The sequence below is a fragment of the Moschus berezovskii genome, chromosome 4 (genome assembly GCF_049115385.1).
Source record: "Moschus berezovskii isolate FMDL1 chromosome 4, NW_MosBer_1.0, whole genome shotgun sequence".
In the NCBI taxonomy this organism is placed as follows: Eukaryota; Metazoa; Chordata; class Mammalia; order Artiodactyla; family Moschidae; genus Moschus; species Moschus berezovskii.
This window is the reverse complement of record NC_142463.1, coordinates 100,648,782-100,675,255: the sequence shown is the minus strand read 5'-3', so window position 1 is coordinate 100,675,255 and position 26,474 is coordinate 100,648,782. Positions and strand designations below refer to the sequence as shown.

At 44.1% G+C, this 26,474-nt stretch overlaps 1 long non-coding RNA gene and 2 other non-coding genes across 4 annotated transcripts; 2 read left to right on the top strand and 1 right to left on the bottom strand.

The window, feature by feature from the left end:
• The first annotated feature begins 3,239 nt into the window (after positions 1–3,239).
• Positions 3,240–10,223, top strand: LOC148778116 (uncharacterized). Of its 2 annotated transcripts, XR_016037284.1 has the most exons (3): positions 3,240–3,319; positions 4,159–5,204; positions 9,093–10,223. It is a non-coding gene; the product is annotated as an uncharacterized LOC148778116 (long non-coding RNA). The 2 variants fall into 2 exon arrangements; XR_016037283.1 differs by lacking the exon at positions 3,240–3,319 and having other exon boundaries at positions 3,343–5,204.
• On the top strand, positions 3,438–3,601 carry LOC148778117 (U1 spliceosomal RNA). Its single transcript, XR_016037361.1, has one exon. It is a non-coding gene; the product is annotated as a U1 spliceosomal RNA (small nuclear RNA).
• A 3,686-nt stretch (positions 10,224–13,909) lies between the features above and the next one.
• On the bottom strand, positions 13,910–14,073 carry LOC148778115 (U1 spliceosomal RNA). The gene has a single exon (XR_016037357.1). It is a non-coding gene; the product is annotated as a U1 spliceosomal RNA (small nuclear RNA).
• Between the last annotated feature and the right edge of the window lie 12,401 nt (positions 14,074–26,474).

Here is a 26,474-nt window from a genome sequence, read left to right as displayed (position 1 = left end):
GTTTGGGTTTCCTCTGAGTATAGAATAAGATAATGAGCCTGCATTTGTGGCTGAATTACTCCAACTGGTCTGCAAAGCAATAAATATTAAATGGAAGCTATATACAGCTTATAGACCACAAAGCTCAAGAATGGTTGAGAGAATGAACTGGACCATCAAGGTGACCTTGGCAAAATGGGTGCAAGAAACTGGCATCCCCCTGGATGGACTTGTTGCCATTAGTGTTATCGGCATGACCGCCTCCGCCCCCCTACCATGAGATAAAGTTCCGGAGGGCTCCCCTACCTATTCAGGAAGTAAAGGGAAATTCATCACAAAGAGGAGGGATGGAGGTGTTAACGGCAACTGGAACAGTTGGGGAAGGTAATCCATGACATCACCCCTTATGTTCAAAAAGAAAGAATTCCCTTTTCTTTAGGTCCTACTGTACACCCATACTCACCAGGAGATTCAGTATGGGTAAAGGATGGGAAATGGCAGACATTATCCCCCACCTGGAAAGGGCCATACACTATCGTACTAATCACTCCCACTGCAGTTCGAGTTGCAGGTATTACTCCATAGATTCACCACACCCGGCTCAAGACAGCAGCAGAGGAAAAGACCTTCCTTCCTGACCTGAAGTAATCATTGAAGACCCGTTTCATTTTCAGCGACAACAGATTCAGGATGGAGCTGCTGTGAATAATTCTGCTGTTCTTGATTGGCACGATGACCCTACCGGGACTGCAAACTCAGGATAATGTGTTCCTGTCCTGGGCCCACTCATATACAAACTTCCATATACTTCTAACTGTTAGGTTTCTGGGGCCATGCCTTTGTCAGTAATCGACGGACTTCCTTGGTGGGTGCCTCCCCTATGCAAAGGGGACTTTAGCTCCCTTTGCTCATTTTTGAGACAGCAACAAGAGGCCTTTGCTTCCTTGGTAACTCACAACCTGTTGCTTCTTACTTGGTGTAACCTGGACTTTAACCAAATTGATCAAGGCCGTGGGGTACCATTTGAGGTAAGTGCAAACCCTACAAAAGTAACCCAAGCCTATACCTTTTAGTTAAAAAAATATAAAGAACGAGAACTCAATGGCCAGTAAGAAGGGCCAATCCATCAGGTAATTGGAAGAATTTTACCACATATGGGATGAATAATTTTGGATGACCCCAGAGAAAGGTCAACCTATCATCCCTGCCCCATCTGTTGGGAACAAAGGGAACAAGAAGTTGGGTTTGGTGACTGTCCCATGGATCCTAAAGAATTAAAATACGTGGGATACTTGTCCTCTGAACAATGTGAACAAATATTCAGTTCAGTTCAGTCACTCAGTCGTGTCCAACTCTTTGCAGCATGAGTTGGACTGCAGCATGCCAGGCCTCCCTGTCTATCGCCAACCACGGGAGTTTACTGAAACTCATTTCCCTTGAGTCGGTGATGCCATCCAGCCATCTCATTCTCTGTCTTCCCCTTCTCCTCCTGCCCCCCAATCCCTCCCAGCATCAGAGTCTTTTCCAATGAGTCAACTCTTCTCATCAGGTGGCCAAAGTATTGGAGTTTCAGCCTCAGCATCAGTTCTTCCAGTGAACACCCAGGACTGAGCTCCTTTAGGATGGACTGGTTGGATCTCCCTGCAGTCCAAGGGACTCTCAAGAGTCTCCTCCAGCACCACAGTTCAAAAGCATCATTTCTTCGGCGCTCAGCTTTCTTGATGGTCCAACTCTCACATCCATACACGACTACTGAAAAAACCATAGCCTTGACTAGATGGACCATTGTTGGCAAAGTAATGTCTCCGCTTTTTAACAAGCTGTCTAGGTTGCTCATAGCTTTTCTTCCAAGGAGCAAGCGTCTTTTAATTTCATGGCTGCAGTCACCATCTGCAGTGATTAAGCCAACTTTTTCACTCTCCTCTCTCACGTTCATCAAGCGGCTCTTCAGTTCTTCTTCGCCTTCTGCCATAAGGGTGCTGTCATCTGCATAGTTTTGTTAATCTCAGGGTTGATTTCCTTTAGGATTGACTGGTTGGATTTCCTTGCTGTCCAAAGGACTCTCAAGAATCTTACCCAGCACCCACAAATCGAAACCGTCGATTCTTCTGGCTCTCAGTCACAGTCCGCAGTGATTTGGGAGCCCAAGAAAATAAAATCTGCCAGGGTTTCCACTTTTTCCCCACCTATTTGCCATGAAGTGATGGGACCAGATGCCACGATCTTCGGTTTTTGAATGTTGAGTTTTAAGCCAGGTTTGTCACCATCCTCTTTCGTCCTCATCAAGAGGCTCTTTAGTTCCTCTTTGCTTTCTGCCATCAGAGTGGTATCATCTGCATATCTGAGGTAGTTGATGTTTCTCTGGGCAATCTTGACTCCATCTTGTGAGGCATCCAGCCTGGCGCTTTGCATGATGTGCTCTGCATATAAGTTAAATAAGCAGGGCGACAATATTTTACAGCCTTGACATACTCCTTTCCCAGTTTTGAATTTTATTGTTCCTAGGTTTAATAAATAAGACCTTATTATATCTTTTGCAAGGAAAATAACTCGATAGGATGAAAGCTTTAAGTAAATGTAAATGAGATAAGAGCTTTGGCTAAGCGCTTTTAAAAAATTATATTTTAGAGATGTCTACTTCAAATGATCTTTCCAGATATTTGGGAAAGTCCTAGAGTTGTGCTGACTTAACTGATGGAAGTAAATTAACTAGGTAGTTTCAAAAAAATAAGATACTGAGACATCAATGACTAAATAAACACAGGTATTTAGGAATACTAATGAAAAATGTTTGAACGGAACATAAGTGAAATTCTCAATGAGTGAAATTGAATTCTGAAGACGTTCACGGCCAGTCGCCACGCTTAATGCGTTTTACTAGACATACACACAACACTACATCACAAAGACAACGGGATTTGAAAGGAAGCGGTTTCCCCCGGACTGCTAGATGTTCCGTTCTCCCCACTGAACGCCGTTAGTTGAAAAAAGGTAGGGGCACAGGCTTCAGCCGACCGCCAGACCGGTGCCGGGCAGGACAAACGCTAGGCAGGCAGCCGCAGAGGGTGGGCGGGAGAACGGGAGCTGGAGGCGGACGTCACTTTCCCCAGAGGGCGCCCGCCGGCCGCTTGGCCGGGCCGGACGGCGTGGCAGGAGGGAGGCGGGGACTAGGGCGGGGCGTGGGCTGGAGGGAAGCGCGCGCGGACTCCCGGTGACGTCACGGGCGGGGCGTGTCGTATGGAGATATACGGGCGCGGGGGCTGCTGGTCCGTCGTCTGGTGCTGAAACACGATACGGTCTCCCGTGGCGTGGGAGAGAATGCAGGACTTTTTGCTTGAACGTGCGTGGATCCGCCGTGTGGAGGGTCCTAGAAGGCTCGGGGGTGCGGGGAGTAAAGTGAGCGTGTGTGTACAGTGCGGGGCGTATGAAGTTGAGGCGGGGCGGCAGGGGGGCAAGACATACTTACCTGGCAGGGGAGATACCATGATCACGAAGGTGGTTTTCCCAGGGCGAGGCTTATCCATTGCACTCCGGATGTGCTGACCCCTGCGATTTCCCCAAATGTGGGAAACTCGACTGCATAATTTGTGGTAGTGGGGGACTGCGTTCGCGCTTTCCCCTGGTTTTGCTTGTGAAAAATCAGGTCGAATCTTTTGTGGCTGTTTAAGCAAAGCTGTTCTCTGTCACTGTATCAGTAGGTTAGTATTTTAAGCTGTTTTTGCGCGTGTTGCGAGACTGTGTGTTTATGCTGCATAGCACTGGGCCTCCCCCCACCCCCATCCATGTTTCCGAGTTCCTGTCACTCAAAGAGCTTCTCTCCTATTTTTCTATTTTCTTGTCCAAATTCAACTCATCAGGAAGCCAATATGAGTGATCCGTTCACTGGCTCGAATCCTTCTTCCGTTTATTCCATCACAAACACTCGTGAGGTTTCTTCCAATTTGTATCATATCGTCTATGCCTTATTTGAATTATGTATAAATATCATATGTAGTGTTTACATACATATGAATATGTATTTTCCAACTTAGACTTCCCCGTTTCTTTGTTGAGGTTTTCCTTCAGCTTTGACTTTGCCTCATCTCTTTCCTCCCAACAGTACAAACTGCATCCTGTAGGAGTTTCTTGCCTTTGTCTTTTCTACCTAGGAATTTTTTGTCATCCATTTTATTTTTCTAGCTCACTTATGGCATTTGGAAACATGTTTGCTCTGTGGCACACTTAACAATACTGGGAAGTATAAGGAAGATCAGCCAAAAAGAAAATAGAAAAATATCTCCATTGTCTTCACCTACCCATGGGCTTTCAGATGGCCTTTCTTGTTCCTGGACACTTTCTGTACCTGATGTCCTTCTTGGGTGAAGGAGTGAGTCTTTGTAAATCATGAATAACAATGGATCCTGTTGGCTGTGGTTTTATCTTCAGAGCTGGATGCTTCCATCAGAGTGAAGAACCCTCCCAAGCTGGAAGGTGAGGGCTCCAGAGCAAGCACACATGAGCGTCCAGTCTGTAACAAGATTAAAGACTTCAGTTCAGTTCAGTTCATTTCAGTCGCTCAGTCGTGTCTGACTCTTTGCGACCCCATGAATCGCAGCACGCCAGGCCTCCCTATCCATCACCAACTCCCGGAGTTCACTCAAACTCATGTCCACAGAGTCGGTGATGCCATCCAGCCATCTCATTCTCTGTCGTCCCCGTCTCCTCCCACCCACAATCCTTCCTAGCATCAGCCTCTTTTCCAGTGAGTCAACTCGACGCAGGAGGTGGCCAAAGTATCGGAGTTTCAGCTTTAGCATCAGTCCTTCCAATGAACACCCAGGACTGATCTCCTTTAGAGTGGACTGGTTGGATCTCCTTGCAGTCCAGGGGACTCTCAAGAGTCTTCTCCAGCACCGCAGTTCAAAAGCATCCATTCTTCGGCGATCAGCTTTCTTCACGGTCCAACTCTCACATCCATACATGACCACGGGAAAAACCATAGCCTTGACTAGACGGACCTCTGTTGGCAAAGTAATGTCTCTGCTTTTTAATGTGCTATCTAGGTTGGTCATAACTTTCCTTCCAAGGAGTAAGCGTCTTTTAATTTCCTGGCTGCAATCAGCATCTGAAGTGATTTTGGAGCCCGGCTTAAGAGTTTGAAACAGAAGATTATCAGAAGAAAACTGCTGTTTGGCAAGTGGAGACTAGCGTGCAGATTCCCTGGCCTTCAGGCTTAGGGTCCGGAGGTAACCCCGTGCGCTCCTTCCTTGTGCTCTTTGTCTGCTGTGGCTGAATCCCCCACTAACGTTTCTCTTCCTCATGTGCTCACTCAGCAGCTGACACTGCCTCTGCGTGGTCTTTCCTCTCTTTTCCATGGGGGCGGCCACCCTGCAGTGCCCTCCGTCTCAGTCTCCTGTTTAGACTCTGACCACTTTGTTTTCCCACTACTACCGTCCTCATATGCCCTCTGACCTTTCCTATTAGCCACAGGAAGCCCAGATCCATGGTCCTCCTCATCAGAATAGCAGCATTTAAGCCACTGAAAACATTGGCCTTAAATCACACACATTCTTGGCTTCTTCCCCTTACTTTCCCTGCCCCTGCCTCCAAGTCCACTGCCTCTTTCTTTCAGGATCACGTCTTAAGGAATCACTGGCACGTGCGTTGGCTTCTGGAGAAATGAACCTAGGACAGCCCTTACCCCTCAGCTTATCCACCCGAATAAGAAATCCCAGACTGAAGGAAAAAGCCTTGATTACTAAAATAAAATAAGAACCCGGGTCATAGGTGGGAGTCTGGACTGGCCTGAGTCATGATTCCCTTCAGCCTCTGATAGGCAGAACTTTGCTAATGTGCAGGGGGCTTCCAGGAACTCCCTGGAGCTGGCATTAGGTGGAGGACAGTAAATGGCTCCCTAAATTAGGGACATTGGGGAAAAGGAGATACAGAAGCCAGGATTTCAAAATACAGAGAGCATGAGATGGACAGGCATTCAGACCTCTCCAGTTTTACTCACATTATTCCTTCCCCATATTAGTAAAAGCCCAGAAAAATGAACTGAGTTGAAATCTGAGGCCAGGGCATGTAGGACAGCATTGGACTGGATTAACTTTGGGCCACATTTATGAAGACCCAGAGAGATACACAAGAATACAAGATAATCATTGCTTCAGCCCATCCAATTGAGAAGGCCAATTATTCATAGGAGAGTAACAGAGAAAGACCAAAAGATCTTTGGGGCCAGTGGAGAGAAGTCCATATTGGACTAGAAGGAGAAAATAAAAAGAGAGATGTGAAATAGTGCAGGCCTAGTGAGTAGTTCTAAATCGTGCTACTGTAAAATGAACACAGGTTGAGTGTTGAGGTGACATGCTTGCCTTATCCCAATCCAAGGAAATTCTGATTTTAAAGTTCTGGGGATGAGGTTTGGATATCAGTATCTTTCAAAGCTCTGCTAATATGCATCAAGGATTAGAAGGACTGTGGATCTGATAGGATATAAGTAACCAATATGGCGTGGCCTATGAGTGGCTGCTTCCTAAAAAAGCTGAATATCAACAAGTAAGGGAATTTACATTCTTCTCTCAACGGAAATATTTTGTACAGCCTGGAGAAGAGGAAAGAGAAAAAAAGAGAGACATAGATAGCTAAGTTAGATACATAATCCCTCTGGATTCAGTGTCTCACAATTTTCATAGTCCAAGATACAATAAAACAAACAAACAAAATTACATAGACCCCAACGTATAAAATCGAGCCTCCCCTTGCCACAAGAATAAAATTCAGTATTTCCTTTTCTACTGTTAACATGCAACTTGCAGTTAGCTATTCACTAAATATGTTCACAGCCTACTAACTGGCTCAGAACAGCAGATGCAACAATTTTTTTTTCATCGAATATAGCCTTTATGCCAAAACCCCATAATGAATGTTAGGCCTTATCCTGCCATATTTTTCCTTTTACATACCCTTCTATCAGTTCAGTTAGGTTGCTCGGTTGGGTCCAAATCTTTGTGACCCCATGGACTGCAGCACGCCGGGCTTCTCTGTTCATCACCAACTCCCAGAGCTTGCTCTCATTCATGTCCATCGAGTCGGTGATGCCATCCAACCACCTCATCCTCTTTTGTCCCCTTCTCCTCCTGCCTTCAATCTTTCCCAGCATCAGAATCTTTTCTAAGTAGTCAGTTCTTCGCATCAGGTGGCCAAAGTATTGGAGTTTCAGCTTCAGCATCAGTCCTTCCAATGAAAATTCAAGACTGATTTCCTTTCGGATGGACTGGTTGGATCTCCTTGCATCCCAAGGGACTCAAGAGTCTTCTCCAATCCCACAGTCCAAAAGCATCAATTCTTTGGCACTCGGCTTTCTTTATGGTCCAACTCTCACATCCATACATGACTACTGGAAAAACCATAACTTTGACTAGATGGACCTTTGTTGGCAAGTCACGTCTCTGCTTTTTAATATGCTGTCTCAGTTTATCATAACTTTTCTTCCAAGGAGTAAGCGTCTTTTAATTTCATGGCTGCTGTCACCATCTGCAGTGATTCTGGAGCCCAGAAAAATAAAGTCAGCCACTGTTTCCCCATCTCTTTGCCATGAAGTGATGGGACCGGAGGCCATGATCTTCGTTCTTTTGAATGCCTAGTTTTAAACCACCCTTTTCCGTCTTCCTTCACTTTCATCAAGAGGCTCATTAGTTCCTCTTTGCTTTCTGCTGTAAGGGTGGTGTCATCTGCATATCTCAGGTTATTGATATTTCTCCTGGCAATCTTGATTCCAGCTGTGCTTCATCCAGCCCAGCATTTCGCATCATGTACTGTGGATAAAAGTTCAAGAGTCAAGGTGACGATATAAAGCCTTGACATACTCCTTTCTCAATTTGGAACCAGTCCGTGTTCCATGTCCGGTTCTAAGGCTGCTTCTTGATTTGCATACAGGTTTTTCATGAGGCAGGTAAGGTGGTCTGTTATTTCCATCTCTTTAAGAATTTTCCATAGTTTGTTGTGATCCACACAGTCAAAGTTTTGGCCTAGTCAAGAAAGCAGAAGTATTTGTTCTTCTGGATTTTTTTCTATACAGTAGCATAAATTACTAGTAGAGAATCTTTCTTTGCAAAGTTTGAGAAAAAGGTGATGAGAATTTAGTATGACTAAACTGAATCCTCCTTCACTTCAGAGTTTTATTTGTGTAGATGTCAAGGATATTCCTAGAAATGCTTTAAGGTAGATCCAGCATGAAACCACCTTCCTAACATTTTGGTGTCCATGGGATGCAAATGGCTTGACACAAAGTTACACTCCCTGCTCTCTTTTTGTGAATTTTATTTTGAGTTTCCCCTCTTTGCATTCATCCCTGTCTCTTTGGAGCAGGATTTCCCTGGAACGCCTTACTCCTGTCCAGGAGGATGACCAAACAGCCTCTGTTAACTGTTGACTCCTCCAGATTGGAGCTTTCCTCTCCTCCTCTCCCTTCCCGCAAATATATAGGAAGGGCCTATGGCCTGAGCTGTCAGTAACAAGTCATGTGGTTTTGGATAGTCCTTGGACCCTTGAAACCATAGCTCCTCTGTAAATTATGGAAGTAGACTTGGATACATTCTGAGGTCCCTATTGGTGCTCACATCCAGGACTTTCCAGGACCCTGCTTCTCCTGAGAAGGCAGGGATGAAGAGGTAGAAGAGGGTGTCTTTCTCAGTTGAGGATCCTCTGCTCCCATAGCTGTCTGTTTCTAAGTGTGTATGAGGGATGCTCAGCACGTCCATCCCTGAACGTGTGGGAAAGCATACAGATGGAGGGGATTCAAGAGTCCAATGACTGTTGAGGATTGAGTGGCGGGGATCCAGTTAAGACTCTGAAGCAGCTCTGAGCTGAGATATCACCAAGCACAGGTGGGGTGAGGACAGGGTTCCTTAGATGCTGCACCACAGGCTAGATGAAAGTTTAAGGAGGTATTCCTTCTCAATCATGGATCTCACTTCCCTCTCCAGCCAGCCTGTGGCTCTCCCTTCAGCTCGTCCTGTCAACAGGAGCTCTGTCTGCCCCTGGCCCCAGTCACCATGTGGCCATCCCTTCAGGCTCAGCAGGGCCTAACGAAGACTCACGTTTCTTCTCTCTCTCTCTGTCTTTCACAGATATCAATTACTTTAGGAACTAAGACAAGATATTGTTGATTTGAGAAACCACACTATAAAATTACCTTTTCCATTTGATGAAAAAGAATCTACAACAGCAACTCGATTTCAACCTCAGCAACACTGGAGGGATCCTTTCCTGAGAATGAACATCCCAACCAACAACCACTGTCCACACTCCAAGGGACAGAATTGATGCGAGTAATCCCAGTCCTCGGCCTCCGAATGTAATCCTCAGTAAGGTGATCAGTGCTTTGATGGACACACAGTTTGGAAAGACCTTAATGCTGCTCCTCTAAATAGTCGTCCTCCACACACCAGCATGGGAACAATTGGAAGAAGACAACATATCAACCCGGTCATTCTTTGCCACCAGATGGACTGTGCTCAAAGCAGACAGCATTTACTGCGCATTGTTCTTGCTGAAAGTGTTTATCCTGTGTTTAATACTGAGGTAGATATCAGATAACTGCCGAATTGAGACCTTTGAACTAGACAGCTGGCCTGTCTTTCTTCAAACGGTCGATGTTTGCACCAAAAAGACAACAAAAGGAGAAGAGAAGTTTTAGGTCCCAAAGGACTAAAAAGATCGTGTTGCTTTATCTCTTTAGTCCTTCAGAACCTCAAACATCTCCTCACCTTCTTGTAGTTGTCTTTGACGGTCGTGACATTGACTTCTTTGCAGAGGACAGGTCAGTTGTCTACTGAAAGGTCTCCATTTTGCAGCTGTCTGATCACTGCCTCATGATTAAATTCCGGTGAACCCTTTTTGCCAAGAACACCATCTAGTGCATGCTGTGTGCTTCCGAGTGCAGCCTGGTTGGAGGCTAAGAGTGTCCACTTCACCTGTCCCCACTATTATTATTTCAGCTTTGAACACTGTTATGCAGAGGCTTATAAGATCTGTTCTTGAAAAGACAGGCTTTTGTGTGTGTAATGAGCAATTTGATTAGTGGTATTTTGAGGGTGTATCAATACTGTATTCTATGGTGCTCTTTCTGTAAAAATTTTACCACCCTTTATTGATCCCTGATGTGTGTCAATTATCACATCTGTGGTATTGCCAGCTTTGTGCTGTGGAAAAGACAATCCATACCCCTAACATATGATTAAAAATATTTTTGTGTTTCACTGCGGACTCGTGCTTTTTTAAAATTCAGTGTTATAATCCATGATTTTCTTGCATTTATTTTTAATTGGAGGATAACTGTTTTCCAGTGTAGTGCTGGTTTCTGCCACACCACAATGGGAATCAAACCATAAGTGTAACTATGTCCCCTCCTTCTTGAACCTCCTTCCCACCCCTCCCCCATCCACAATCCATTATTAACATGATTTTTTATAACCTAAATACTCTTGTTTCTCATGTGCCGTGCTGTGCTTAGTTGCCAGTTGTGTCCGACTCTTTGCAACCCCATGGACTGCAGCCCAGCAGGCTCCTGTGTCCATGGGGATTCTCCAGGCAAGAATACTGGCGTGGGTTGCCATTCTCTACTTCAGGGGATCTTTCCAACCCAGGTGTCACCATTGCAGGGGGATTCCACCAGGGAAGCCCAAGAATACTGGAGTGGGTATCCGATCCCTTCTCCGGGGAATCCTACAAAACCAGGAATCGATCCGGTATCTCCTGAATCGCGGGCAGATTCTTTACCAGCGGAGCTACCAGGGAAGCCCCTTTGTTTCTCCTGTTCAGTTTGTATCTTAAACTCCTCTCACATCTTTTCATCTATGTTTCCCATTTGCAGAGGTTGTATCTTCTGGGTTTCTTTCTCTGTTATTTTATTTTCTTTGTGTATGCGTATTTGTGTCTGTGTGTCTTTTGCTTGGTATTTTGGAAGGCCTGGATAGCTAGTTAGTGCACTAGAATTTTTGACACGTTTAGTCCTTTAGTATTTTGTCACATTTCTAATATTTGAAGTGTATGTTTCAAATGTTATCTATCAACTTCAACTTTTTACTACTGTGATGCTGAAGGACATTATTCTGCTTTTTCTTCTGTCTTTACCTACCTTATAGTATTATTTCAATCCAATCAAATGTATACCCTTTATATACTATATTTTTCCTACCTTTTTTTGTTAATGTGCTAGTTGGAGGGTAGAGGTAAGAGCTGGAGGAGGGGCCCACTGGGTCCTTTCGACCCCCTGGTGGCACAGGATGGCTGTCCCACTCTGGGAGTACTAGCAGCCTCCCTGCAGAAGTTTGAGGGTGTTCCTAGGCCGCCCCCAGAGCAGGGCCTACGACACAGTGGTTTAAATCTACAATCACATATATTCAGTGATGACCAGATGTATATAACTCATAGTTTCCTGTCAATTCTTGAGCAGAGTTCGTCTTTAAAGATTTCTCATGATGGACTGAGGACTCCTTAAGTTTGATATATTTAATCTTGTTTTCTGTTGCTTTGATACAGTACAGACACCTTGGCTAAATATAAAGAACTTGTCCACAATGAGTTCTATTGATTTTTTTTTTTTTTAATAATGTCTTACTTTGTGTGTTCTGCTGAGATGTAGAATGTAAATTGATTTTTCTTCACTGAGGCAAAGGGTGGTCTGGAGCTTCAGGACATTTTTTCTTTTTTAAAATAAGGCTTTCGGCTCGACTTGAATAGGTCTTAGAGCTGACCATTCCACGTCTACTTCCCCTAGGTCTCTATGACTTTCTGATCTTTTCTCACTATCTTTTGTTCATTTCTATTCTGTTTGATGCTTTCATTTTTAATGCAGCGTCCCTTATAAGTTTGGATAAATATGTTCTCTATGTACCTTGTCATTTAGCATTTTCTTTTCCAGAGAATTTTCTTTACCCTCAATTTTTTTTTTTATCTCTGTCAATTCCAATTTCTCATTTCTTCTTTCCTGTCTACTTCTGTCTCGTGTTGTGTATTTCTTATGTAAAATATTGAAGTTTTTTCCATGTGTATGTATCTACAAATGCTTTGTTCAGAACAATTCAAAATATGGATGCCATTTTACATTCCCCAATGTTTTTTGATTAATTTTGAGGCAGTCTTTTCATTTGTTGAAATTGTTGACTCTCAATTTACACTTTTTTCTTCTGTCACCTTGGAAGAAATGTCTGCTATATAGTTTTCATTTTCACATGACTAGGTTTACCTGAATGAGAGTCAGTTGTTCTAGGTCAGAAGGGATTCGTGCTTTGAGTGGCTTAGTTGATTTCTTTATTCTAGGTCTGTCTTGTGCAATTACTCTAGCCGAGCTAAGACTTGGGAGAAAGGCATGGTGTGTCTCTTGAGTTGGGGATTCTCTTTCTTCCAGTAGGACCTTTAATTTCTGCCAGTTGCACCATTCTTTTTCATCACCACAAGTGTCCAAAGGATGCTCCCTTCAGCTCGGTCTCAGCTGATCCCAGTAAATGCCTCCTCAAGATTGTCCCCCTCGGTGCTCTGCACTGATCCCCTTCCTGTCAATTCCCCAGTCACCAGAGCTAGAGCCAACCATGTCTCAGACATCCTCTGAGTTTATCCACACGCTCTTTCCGTGAGTTATTCTACCTGAGTTCTGTCTGGAGTACTCCCTCCCTGCTGTGCGCTCCTCTATATGCAGGGCCTTTGTTGATCCCTCTGCTGCTGTGTGGCTCCCAGACCTAACTGAATACAAACCAAGTCATGTCCACAGTGTTCTCGGGTCCCTGGTTGTTTGGGTTTTGAATGGTGTCCTTGACTCTCTCTGTTCTCCTAGCCCTCAGAATTGTATGAGAGGTTCAGCTGCTCTTATTCTAGGTGGACCTGTGTTCTCCTATCATTTTTTTTCAAATCCGAGATTTCAATAGTACACAAAAGTAGACATAACAGAACACTCCCATCTTGTCAGGCATGGTCTACAATTACCAGCTTATGGTTGAACTTGTCTTACTACAATCCATGCACTTACCTTTTCCTATTTTTTTTAAATGAAATCTCAGACATCATGTTTCATTTCTAATTATGTCAGCATGTTTCCCCTCAATGAGAACTCTTTTTGAAAATATTATCATCACAGCATTATAATCATAAATTAATTCAAAATCTTTAATATCATAAAAGACTATTCAAATTTTCCATTTTTAAAAATGCAGCATTTTTTTCAGCTTATTTGATCACATAGGGTTTTTTTTTTTTAATTGATTGACTGATTGATGGCTGCCCTGGGCCTTCGCAGCTTCGCACGGGGCTTCTCCAGTTGTGGAGACCGGGAGCTCCTCTCCTGTGGTCTGCTGGTTTCTCGGCGTCAGTAGTTGCTGCCCATGTACTCAGTGGTTGCGGCCTGTGGGCTTAGTTGCCGCACAGCACGTGGGACCTTCCTGGACCAGGGATCAAACCTGTGTCCTCTGCATTGCTAGGCAAATTCCTAACCAGGGAAGCCCCCTCCCCTCCGCCATTATCGTTTCTAAGTTAGTATTCTCTTTTGGATGCAAATAGAATCCACGAACTGTAATCACTAAGATACTACCTTTAAATCTCTTACATGCATGCTTGCCTTCAATTTCTTCCTTCCTTCCTTGCTTTCTCTCTCCCTCGCTCTCCATCTCTCTTGGTCTATTGCTGTCCTTCTTTTTCCCTTTAAATCATTTACTTGTTGGAGAAACTGAGTTGGTTTTTCGGTAGCATTCCCACAGTCTAAACTGTATACTAGGGGGTACTTTAATAGTGTTTCTGTCCTTCATACTTCCTTTTTGGTGGTAGAATATACAGCAGTGCTGTAGCGTAACGAGTACCGCAGTGGGCTGCTATTTCTTTCTCCAGGAAATCATATAGCCTGAGCCGTCAGAGAACCTCCACACTGTGGTAGTTCTATCATTGAGATTATAGTTACCAGGGGAAAGCACGCACGCAGCTCCCGACTACCACAAATTATGCAGTCGAGTTTCCCGCACTTGGGGACATCGCAGAGGTCAACACACCCGCAGCGCAACAGATGAGCCTCGCCTTGAGAGAACCCCCTTCGTGATCACGGTATCTCCCCTGCCAGGTAAGTATGTTTCCTAAGGCCCAATATCAAAGGTAAGTAACTACAGCACAAGCTACTCCATCTTTTCAGGATCCAAATCAGGACTAGAGTTCACTTACTTTCTCCCCCTAATCTACATATTTTGTTAATTTTTTGGTAGGAAGTTGGGTTTCTCATTATTCATTCCACTACCTTAACATTTCTAACATTTCGCCACTGTTCAAGATGACAAGGGAAAGTCCTACTCTTGTAGGATGACAGAAACAGATGTGGTAGCTTACCTAAACTACTGTAATCACTATGAGCCATTAGAAGCCAAATATCACCCATGGTTGAATCTTACCAGGAAACTTAGCACCACTAGTCTATTAGTAAAAATAAGAAAAAACATTTCCTAAATGCCTTGTAATCATATGACAGGCTAGTCTTTGTGGGGGTTGATATTTCTACAGCTTGATTATCTGTTTCTTTACTTCTAGAATGTTACAAAAAGCTTTGTGTAGGAAAGGGTCACTAAAAATTGGAAGACTAAGAAAAAATGGAAGATTTGGCTTATACTTCCTATCTCCTTTATGAAATGATGCCTTTTCCCCTCAAAGCAAGCCCATTAAAACTGGAAAGCATTTCCACTTAAGAGGAAGCTTATGGCTACCAACCTTTTGCAAATTACTTCATTAGAGAATTCCAGGGTGTTTCTCATATTTTCTTCCCTGTCCATGTTAGAGTGACTGATGCTCTGTTACAGGTGTTGCTGAGGTTACAGAAACTTGGCCAGAATTTAGAATGTAAACAAGCCATGTCAGCTGATGAATGTGAAAGAAGTAAAATGTCATGTAAACAAACGGGAGGGAAAAAAGACAAACCATTGTGCTCCGCCTAGCTTAGAAAAGGTACTCAGTTACATTTATGGTGCTAAGGAGCCCCAATCCCTACTTCCAAATTCCATGTTTAAAATCTGAAACCTCAGCTTCTAAGCTAGGAAAATTATACCCAGCAGAAATAACAAATCTCATGAGCTTGCAAAGTTCCAGAGTAACCTTGGTTACTGTTATTTTTTATTGATATTTAAGATATCAATTACATTGATATTTAAGATCCCAGAAGTATAATCTGAAGGGCCCCCTTTCTTACCTCCATCATGTTGTGATAACAAAACATTGAGACAATGACCAAAACCTAGAAAGATGTGTGACATTTCTTTCTAAACTATTCAAACACATCAAAGCCAGAAGCCTATGAGTTGTTTTAATATGGAGAAATGCAAAAGCACTAAAAAGTGAAAACTATAGCACTCCAACTAGTGCCACTACCAAATGAAAAACATACAAGAAGTAGGCTATTCTGACCATAATGAGTTATTTGGTGAAATACTGAACTTGAAAGGGGACACTACATTTGAAATTATCCTTTTATGTGGAGAATTCTGACCCCGAAAGACCTGGGAGCTTTCTTAAAGTTATGTTCTGACTAAATAGTATATGCTTGGTTTAAACAAAAAAAAATTAATGTACTTTAATCTGCATCTAATCTCTTTTCCCTGTCATTCAATAATCAACTCTGAAACAATATTAGAGGTAAAGGTTTACTCTAAATGGTAACAGTCTTTGCTCTAAACAGTCTTTGCCTCTGCTCTTTAACTTGGCCTTCCCAATACTTTCAGTCTACCACTGCAAGTCTTAGCTTTGACTACCTTCTAAGGATTATGCCATTTCTGCAGTCATTCTTACAGACTCTCATTTTCTCTCTCTCTCATCTTGAACCTTTGATTAAAAAATCGTTCTCACTCAAAGAGCAGAAGTTGATCGAATGGCAAAAAAAAAATACACACACATGCATTTATGACATGATATGGAATATATGAAATGGATTGTGAAAGTGGGGGAGGAATAAACTTTATTGGCCCATAGAAGGGATGAGGGAAAAGAAGGAAGGGGGGGTGAGGAAACTAAAGTGGCATGATTTATAGTGTGCAAATATACCTTGTAACCTCCACCATTCAACTTAGAGAGTTACGAACCGTGAAATAGAGGTAGACTAAAAGGGTCATATATGGATGTGAGAGTTGGACTGTGAAGAAAGCTGATTGCCGAAGAATTGATGCTTTTGAACTGTGGTGCTGGAGAAGACTCTTGAGAGTCCCTTGGACTGCAAGGAGATCCAACCAGTCCATTCTAGAGGAGATCAATCCTGGGTGTTCATTGGAAAGAGTGATGCTAAAGCTGAAACTCCAATACTCTGGCCACCTCATGCGACGAGTTGACTCCCTGGAAAAGACTCTGATGCTGGGAAAGATTGGGGGCGGGAGGAGAAGGGGACGACAGAGAATGAGATGACGGGATGGCATCACCGACTTGATGGACATGAGTTTGAGTGAACTCCGGGAGTTGGTGTCGGACAGGGAGGCCTGGCGTGCTGTGATTCATGGGGTCGCAAAGAGTCGGACACGACTGAGCGACTGAACTGAACTGAACTGAACTGAAAGTGAGTTTCACTTTGCAGGCGATGCTACTTGTACCACTTCTATCATTAGTAAGTCACCGTTTAGTTCAGACAGGGCTCTCTGGTTAGCGCACACAAGGGTCTCCATCCTGGGCTGCAGTCTGACCCGCCAGTGCTCAGAAGCCATGCTCGTGATGAGCTCGCACACTTTCCAGTTCCCCACCTCCAATGGCGGCCAGGGTCTCCAGCCTGCTTAAGCGCTCCAGGCTTCTTCCAAGAACTTCTTCTAGCCGATTGCGTATCACCTGGGCCCCTTCTAGTTCCACCTGCAGAGGTCGGCCTCTCTCAGAGCTGATTCAACATGCCACACGTGGAAGGAAAATGAATTAGCCATCAATGTAATGAGTCCACCGTTGTTGTTGTTTGGCTGCTAAGTCGTGTCCGACTCTTTTGCGACCGCATAGACTCTAGCCCCCCAGGCTCGTCTGTCCGTGGGATTTTCCAGGGAAGGATACTGGAGTGGGTTGCCATTTCCTCCTCCAGGGGATCTTCCGGACCCAGGGATCGAACCTGTGTCCCCTGCATTGTAGGCAGATTCTTTACCACTGAGCTACCAAGGAAGCCCATAATGAGTCCACAGACGCTTCCAAAGAGCCAACGGTGCCACTCTGAGCCATGAGACTCTAGGAGACACATTTTCTCGTGTCTCTAGAACACAGTCAATGAATGTGGTCTTTGTTGTGGCCCCTGTGTTCACTGCTGGTAGACTAGCAAGGTCTGCTTTCTGTAAAGTTTGTCCCTTTATCCGAGATACTGGGCCAATCTGACATAAAATTATAGTTCCTAATATTTAGCTAACACCACTCTAAGGTTACTAGGAGACATTTTATTTTCTAACTAAACGCGTTAGTTTCTGAAAAACCAAAACCCAGGAAAAACTAACTGTAAATTGAATTGATAGTGAGCCAAGTAGGGTTGGTTGCTACTGAAGGTATATGTTTTGTCATTTGTTAACCAAACTTTACAGTACTCTGAGAAGGAATCCAGCAAAGAGCCAGAGATTCTTTAACAAGTAACACAAGTGGTCCTATCATTCCCATCCTCTGCCTTCATTTTCTTGAAAGAGAAAGAAAACAAATTTAACTCAGCAAAAAATTAGAGAAAGCTGAATAGCAACAAAAATAAAAATTAGGAAAGAAAGAAAGGGGCTAGGAGGGAAGGCAAAACAAGAAAAAAAATCAAGGGAACAGAAAATGTACCAGAAAGATAATAATATATATGACCAAAAATTAAGAGGTACAGGAAAACATATTCATCATGATGGCTATTGGTAATCCTGCAGTTCAGTTCAGTTCAATTCAGTCGCTCAGTCGTGTCCGACTCTCCGCAGCCCCATGAATCACAGCACGCCAGGCCTCCCTGTCCATCACCAACTCCCGGAGTTCACCCAAACTCATGTCCATTGAGTCGGTGATGCCATCCAGCCATCTCATTCTCGGTCGTCCCCTTCTCCTCGCGCCCCCAACCTTTCCCAGCATCAGAGTCTTTTCCAGGGAGTCAACTCGTCGCATGAGGTGGCCAAAGTATAATCCTGCAGTAATAGTAGCCATAACAACAAATATATTTTCTTCAGTGACAGTCAGTGAATATAAGGGCCTTTATAGTCTTACTCTTATTATTATAACATAATGAAGCTGCCTTTAATAGGACAAGGAGCAGACAAATGAAAGAAATATACAAGTTCTTACTACTTGCAAGGTACTAATTGAGACACCTGACATGTATTCTCATTTGATCTTTGCAATAACTACATGAAACAGGCAGTATTCCTGACTTAATTTAGACACTGAGGCTCAGAGGACTCCATAAAACAAATGACAAATTGGACCCCAGTAATGGTCCACTTTCTTTTTCTTCCCACTTTGTAAGCTGTAGGCATCTTCACGTAATGAGGAAGAAAAGGAAAGACAGTGCGGTCACCCTCTCACCTCTCTGGATGGGCATGGAACTTCACCAGGCTGCTACAGAGCTGTCTCTCTGCCTGTAAGGCCTCCTTGAGCCGACTCCGCTCATCTACCAGTCCTTCGAGCATCAGCAGCAACTGAGGGGAAAAAGAAGTGAAGCAACACTCAAACAGAAACATGAAGACACGTTAATTCTGAGAAAGAGATCAAAAGAACGTATCAGCATGGACTGTGACTCAAACAGCTCACTATCTCATTACTGACTTAACCTTTCTATATAGTACGCTACAGCTTTCAAGTCAATGTCATGTTTGTCATAAAGTTTTTTATCTTTAAAACTCTATAAGGCAGAATTCAAGTATGGCAGGAAGAAGAGAGAAATAAACAAAGCCAGAAACACAGGAGACAAGCTAAGAGGGAGGAGTGGGAGACAAAGCAAGGATAGAGCAAGAGGGACGCAGACAGCAGGACTCACAAGTGCTCTTCATTCACTGAGGAACTATTGACTGGGCCCTTCTCTGTGCCAGGTTCTGAGGATAAACTTACTATCGAGTTGGGGAAGACATCCATCAGTCACAGACAGGTGTCACTGCGAGCTATAGTAAAGCGCTCTAAAGAAGATGACCTATGATAATGCATGACTGGAAATCTGTTTAAGGGAACTGGTAGAGTTAAAGCCAGTTTCGAGTGAGATGAGTAGTTAGTTTCTAGAGACATGGTAACAGAGACACGGAGGAGTACAGGTAAACCGGTCTTCTGATTAATAACAAGTTTGGCATTCAAGAAAGGTCAGATCTGGGGCAGCAGTTACAACGGAACCACACAGGCTAGAAAACAGCACCTGTGGCTGCTACTGGCCACGGTGGGGAACTTGGGAGCACAGATTCTCGATGAAATTCCAGTAACAGCCACCATCATAAGTAACTGACATCTTGTTGACTGTTTATTTTGCAGTAAAAATAAGGCCTGTATTTCAGTAGCTTACTTGTTGTCTTCGGTTTCCAGACGTTTCCTGTCCTTGTGATTCTACCGAAGCAACTTTTTCCCAAAGAAGTAAGACTTCCTGGGTCAGGCATTCCATAGCTGGGATGTCTTCAGGATCAACCAGCTGCATCTGCAGGTCCTAAAAGTCAAAAAACTAGTAATAAAAATAGCAATGAACAAAAAATGCTATTCAGCAGAGGAACAAATGCTCTTGAAATCATCTACTATGCATTACATGGGATATTAACAAGCCATGATAGTAACAATAGCTTCTTCATGAAATCTGAGCACCTCTGATATCAGAGAGATTATGGCGACACTAAGAGGCTCAAACGAGCAGAGCATCTGGAAGACAGGCATGGGCAGAGGGACTCCGTGAATCCAGGTGCTGTTTGGAGGTGAAGGTATTCTGAGCTGTAATCATTTCCAAGAGTGTTTCAGAAGCTTTGAACGACCTTTATGAGGTCTTCCTTAATCTGTGTGGTCCTGATCAGGGACTCCATGTCGGCAGCTTGACCCTGCAGCTCTTGCTCCCGCACAGCCACCATGGACTGGAGCGCAGAGAGTTCCATCTGCGGAGAAAGAAATCCTGAAGTCAGTGGGCAGAGGAAACAGTGGGTGTCATGGTTACATTCTGACACTGAAGCAGGTGCTTTTCCATATCATATTATTATCAACCAGTAGTGCAAATAAAAACTAGAACATGAACAGTGAGCTACTGGATCAGATCCATAAACCACACCGTGTGATATCAAAGGCTGTTTCATAGGAAGTTGTAATGTGGTTTTAATGATGTCCTCTACTTTTTGTGAGCAATACAAAACATACCAAATTGGTTTGTTGTTTTGATTTCTTTTTGGCTGTACTGCATGGCATGTGGGATCTCAGGGAAGTCCAGTAACATTAGTCTTAACTGAGTATATGTGAGAGAAACAGGAACAACATAATGGCTAGGGTAGAACCGAAATTTTAGCAAAGGAGGGAAACGAGGGGATTTTTTTTAAACTTGTATTTTTAAAATGCCACACAATTTCACATCCTCAAAACTTGAGTCATATAACATGATTCTGTTTGTAAGGAGAGATATGGTAATGAAAAGAAATCCAATAAGAGAATTTCCTCACAGATATAAACACAGGTTTTACATTATAGATCTAACTATGGGAAAGAGGTGGAACAAAAACTGAGGAGCGCTATATGGACTGGCCAACGAAACTCAGTTTAGGAACCCATGACCCTGATCTTCCAAAGTAGAGGCGATGGTGACATAAAGGTTTTTTGTTTTAGCCTGTAACCCTATACTGTGGTCCGAAAGCTTCCTCTCTCTGCATCTAAGTTGGACAAACAACTAGTTGTATAGGGAGGCAGAAGGGGAAGGGATTCTGTAAGGCTGAGAGGCCTCATACGGATGGGAAACATTATCTGCTCCAGGAAAGGACTTCTGAGGAAGCATGCTGAGTCACAGAAGACCTGAGCTTAAATCGTAGCTTTCGTATTTTATAGTCACATAACAATTCCCCTCCTTCACCTTTTAAAACAGTGTTTCAGCTTTTCCTTCTATAAAGTAGGGCCAACATTAACCTGCTCTGCAGAGCTGTAAGTATGAGTGCTAATTTAAATGCCCAGTGCAGTGCATAACATCTAGCAAGTTCTCAATAAACATTATGGATCTTTCTTGAATATCTCTTGTTCTATGTTTCTAAAACTAATTTCATAGATCTGTCATAATTATAAGCACCAATTATACAGCACTTCATTTTTTTCACAAGTCCTCTATAATTATTTTATTCTAGTTAGACACGGGTAAAGAAAACTATGTTTAACTATCTTTATCTTGGACAATCAGCCTCCAGAATGTGTGAAAACAGACTGATGGTTAAGCCTCCCAATCTATGGTGATTTTGTATGGCTTGCCTGAGCTGACTAATATAGGAGGTTACTTAGCCATTGGCCTAAGCATCTTCTCCTACCTGGGCCTTTGTGGGATCTGCCCCAGTTTTGTTCATTTCCTGTCATTAGTACTCACAGCCTGCTTTCTCTTGTTAAGGCTTATCTGTGACTTTAGAATGAGAATTGATCACCTGGTTTAGGATGTTATAGTGTAAATTATTCCGTGTAACAATAACCTGCACAAAGGAGTTGGATTTTTGGGGGGGGGGGTAAACAGTTTTTACATCTTCCCAAATATCAACCTGGCATGTCTTGAGCAGCCGGATTGAGATTTTTGCAGAGGGACCCCATGAGCCCATGTGGCCTGCATTTCCTCGTCTCTTGGGAGATTTCTGTGGTTTGGACTCTCCAGAGCCACAGACCAGGGTTTGGGTGCTGGTGAGGAATCTGTGGCTAGCTCTAGAGAGGCCTAGGCAAAAAAGAGCACCTCAAGAATCTCCTCACCCACAATGACCTGAGTCACAACCACCAGGGGCAGGACTTCCGAGAGAGCCTATCTGAGGGATACCGACTGGCAGAGCACCTTGCCTGCAAGTTCAGTCCAGGTGAGGGGGCCACAGGCCCTGATAGCACTGATCCTCTCCTAGGTCCCCAGTAGGTAAGATGAACACCTCCATTAGGAATGTTTATCAGCTTTCCTGTTTCATGTCCTATGTGGGGCTATGTAGGAGCAGGATTGTCTAAGAGGACAGAGGAGAAACGCACAGGGTGGAGGTCACTGTATCCCAATGGTCTGCTTCCTCCCTGATGGACCATGGCCACTGGGGCAGGAGGCAACATCCAGCCAGCATTAAAGCCCAGAAAGGAGGAGTTGACAGGAGGCAGTTTGTTAGAGTGAACAGAGCCCTAGACGAAGCTTGGACGTCCCAGGTTCCAGGCTGAGTGCTGTGTGTTTAACTATGTGAGAATGATTGATTTTTCGTATGTTAGTAACTGTTTTCTCATCTGTAAAATGGATGAATAATCTGTTGATGGTAGCTATAATGATTAAATTTGGGAATATTTACAAATATACTGCAGAAAAATGAAAACTGTTCACTTTGGTTAGGTACTTGATGGAGTTGGACTTGGTGCTGGGAAAATGATTTAAACTGGAGCACTCACTTTCCATGGAGAGACATTCCCAGAGAATACACAAAAGCCCCCTTGAAGAGCCAGGATGTTCCCAGATGGAGGGATGTGGGACGTGGTTGTTCTGCTTAGAGAAAGGAGGGCATCTTGTGAGACCTGAGAAGGTTTATAGAGGCTGTGTCTTTGGCGGAATTTGTGGCAGGATGGACGATACATTTGCGGGAGTGGAGATGGAAGGTGGACAATGTGAAGTGATATAAGGAAGAAAAGACAATTCAAATGTTTGCCCAGTTTCAAGCAGAAGGTGTCCTGAGGAAATGCCTATATTTTCTCATGTGAAATACAGAGATGGTAAATCCTGCACCAGCTCTGATGATTATTTACAGTGGTGTCGACCATCTGGTGATGTCCCTCCAAATGAGGGAGAAGGAACACGGCAAATCAAAACTTCTCTGAATCCTGGGTTGGCCTGTTAACTCCCACAAACCTCAGCATATCAGTTAATTGTCTCAGTGCATTCAAATGGGTGTATCTTTCCTTTTCTCCTTTGCTTTTCTCTTCTCCCTACTTTTTCTTCTGTCTTTACCTACCTTATAGTATTATTATCTTATTGTATTATTTCAACCCAATCAAATGTATACCCTTTATATACTATATTTTTCCTACCTTTTTTTGTTAATGTACTAATTGGTAGGGTAGAGGTAGGAGCTGGAGGAGGGCCCACTGGGTCCTTTCGACCCCCTGGTGGCACAGGATGGCTGTCCTACTCTGGGAGTACTAGCAGCCTCCCTGCAGAAGTTTGAGGGTGTTCCTAGGCTGCCCCCAGAGCAGGGCCCAGGACACAGTGGTTTAAATCTACAATCACATATATTCAGTGATGACTAGATGTACATAATTCATAGCTTCCTGTCAATTCTTGATGATCAGAGTTCGTCTTTAAAGATTTCTCATGATGGACTGAGGACTCCTTAAGTTTGATATGTTTAATCTTGTTTTCTGTTGCTTTGATACAGTACAGACACCTTGGCTAAATATAAAGAACTTGTCCACAATGAGTTCTATTGATTTTTTTTTTTTAAATAATGTCTTACTTTGTGTGGTCTGCTGAGATGTAGAATGTAAATTGATTTTTCTTCACTGAGGCAAAGGGTGGTCTGGAGCTTCAGGACATTTTTCCTTTGCCTGCAAAGACAAAAGGATTTACCGTCTGACCCTTTCCAGGAAAAGCTGGCCAATATGAAAACAGAACTATCACATAATGTAGCAAGTGCCTGGAGAGGGAGGCGGGCCGCTGCTGGAGGACCGAGCTTTGGATTCTTACAGATGCTCCCCAGGGGCACAAGTGAAGATGCTGAGAAACAGCCTTTGTTGAAGCTGATGGAGCTTTGCAGGGGGACAGGTTGATAAGACACATCTCTGACCACTTACCAGGGCAGAATATCCGCAAAATACTATCCCCGAGAAAAAGAAATGCAAAGAAAGCAAAATGGTCTGAGGAGGTATTATAAATTGCTGTGAAAAGAAGAGAAGCAATGGTTCAATACTTTGCTTTAACAGCCACCAAAAAGACGGTGTCATTTCCTCTCACTGACCCTGTCCACCAGTTATGTTAGCCTTCCACATGTCACTCTGGCAAGATACATAAATAGATATCATACATTTATACACACATACACACTTTCGAAAGCACTTTTGTGAAGACACAGACTAGGCTTCAGCACAAGCACAACTGGGGGCCTCTTGCACGTCACTTAAAAATGATCTGATAGAGTGCCTGATGGACTATGGATGGAGGTTCATGGCATTGTACAGGAGACAAGGATCAGTATGTATTAAAAAATTAGTTTTCTTTGCCTGCTTAGTTTCCAATTTCTATACCAGCCTGCAGGGTGAGTGTGTAAGAATAGGAAAGACAAACTGTCACTAAAAAGCTCAGCATCTGAAGCAGAATCAAGATGCTGTAGTAGCTGGTATGGAGATCCCCACCCCCACTAACACATCAAAAATAAATTCACATGTGGGACACTTCTTAATGGAAACGAACTGGAAACTAGCATAACTCCTGAAAACCAAAGCTGCAAGAAGGATCTACACATAACTCGGTAGGATGGGAAAGAAAAGAATCAGGTCGGGCCCTGGGCCCCTGGGAGGGATCCGCAAAGAGAAGGTCCACAAGGGTAGACCCCGGCCCTGGAGTGAGCAGGTCAAGTCACAACTTGGGCATCCCAGTCCCGGGGTCCTGCAAGGAGTGGCCCAGCCCCCTTGCCTCCTGAGAAGTCTAGACTCTACTCATCAGAATCACATCCTGGTTGCTGACAATCATGGTGGAGAGTCGTGCACTGTGAGCAGCCTCCCTGCTGTATTTCCCAATCCAAAGGGGTCAATGCCCTGGCTCCACTCACTCCACACCACAGTCTGGCACAAGATCTTGGCAGAGACTCGATCTAGCTTTGCGGATCCGCTTACACAGACACATAATGCTTTGTGATCACTGATTTTTGCAGAGGAAGACAGCCTCGTCCATAATGGCTCTGTATTTTAACGACAGGCCAAACTCTGGGCAAGGGACAAGGCTTCAAAATATTAAACTGAAATTTTCTAAGTTGAGTCATCCATCAGGATGTTCAAGCCTCCCTGCCTTTAAAAGCCCTGCATGGGGCAGCGAAGGAGGTGCAGACAAAAAGAACAGACTCGCGGACTCAGTGGGAGAAGGAGAGGGTGGGATGATTTGAGAGAACAGCACTGAAACATACATCCCCATATGCAAATAGAGAGTCGGGGAATTTGGTGTATGAAGCAGGGCAACCAAAGCCAGTGCTCTGGGACAATCTGGAGGGATAGGGTGGGGAGGGGGTGCAGGGTGGGGACACACGTAGGCCCGCGGCCGATGCACACTGATGTGCTAAACCACCACAGCGTCGTAAAGCAATTATCCTCCAATTATTATTTTTTTTTACAAATCCCTGTGCAAAGTGCCCAGCTATCTCAGCCAGTAGAACATGAGACTCTTAAAAGCCCTACACAGACATTCTTCCTTCTTCCCCCTGCATCTTTAACATCCCTACTAGACTCTTCCTTCCACGAGTCTTCAAAAACCCCCAACCAAAAACTCCCCTGGACCCCACACCCCTTCCAGGTGCCTCCCAATCATGCCCTTCACCTTAGAACCAAACTCCTCCCCGAGTCACCCTCCTGGACCGTCTCGACCTCCCAGCCTCCCGTGCCCTCTGCCTGGTCTCCCCCCACCTCTCTGAATGAAGGCTGACGACCGCCCACTGCCATGTCAGATGCGCTCTGCCGAGCCTCCGCCTCCGAGACCCCTTGGCTGCATCCAGCTACCAAGCTCCCTTCCCCTTCCTCTCCTTCCTCCTGTGACTCCACGCTTCCTGATTTTCTGCCTACCTCCCTGGCTTTTCACCCAACTCGGTCTCTCCTTTTTCTCTCTTAAATATCAAAGTCTCTCAAGACCCACTCCACCCTCACCTTGTTCTCTCTCCCTACACGACCTCGCCCCTGCCTTTGGCTTCAAGTTCCAGCTCTGTTATTAACATTGGCTAATGAAAACCCAGCTCGTGAGAGCAAGACTTTTTCCTTATTCATAAAGTGTCAGCCAGATCTGGCTTCCCCCAGCCCTCTGGGGAATTAGATTGTTGCCCTCCTCTGAAACCCTTCAAGAAATCCCTTCACAGATGTAAACATTCTTGTCTTCCATTGGTGGTCTCTCCATCCTTGTCTTTGCCCATTGGGGTTAGAGCATCTTCATTTTGGCAGCTAATGAAGGTTCCACAGTAGATGCTCAATAAATGTTTATGGACTCAAGAGAGGGTCTTGATGATAAAGTGCTTTTTGTATAATTAGAAAACATAAGGACTTATATACCCAAACCTAAACAGAACTTCCAAAGGAAGATTTCTGTGATCTCATTAAAGATCTGTGTCTCATTAAAATCTTAAGACATATTCGTGATGTAAACAGAGATTCTGACAACATTTAAGACCGCAGGAGCCAGGCACGGAGGATGC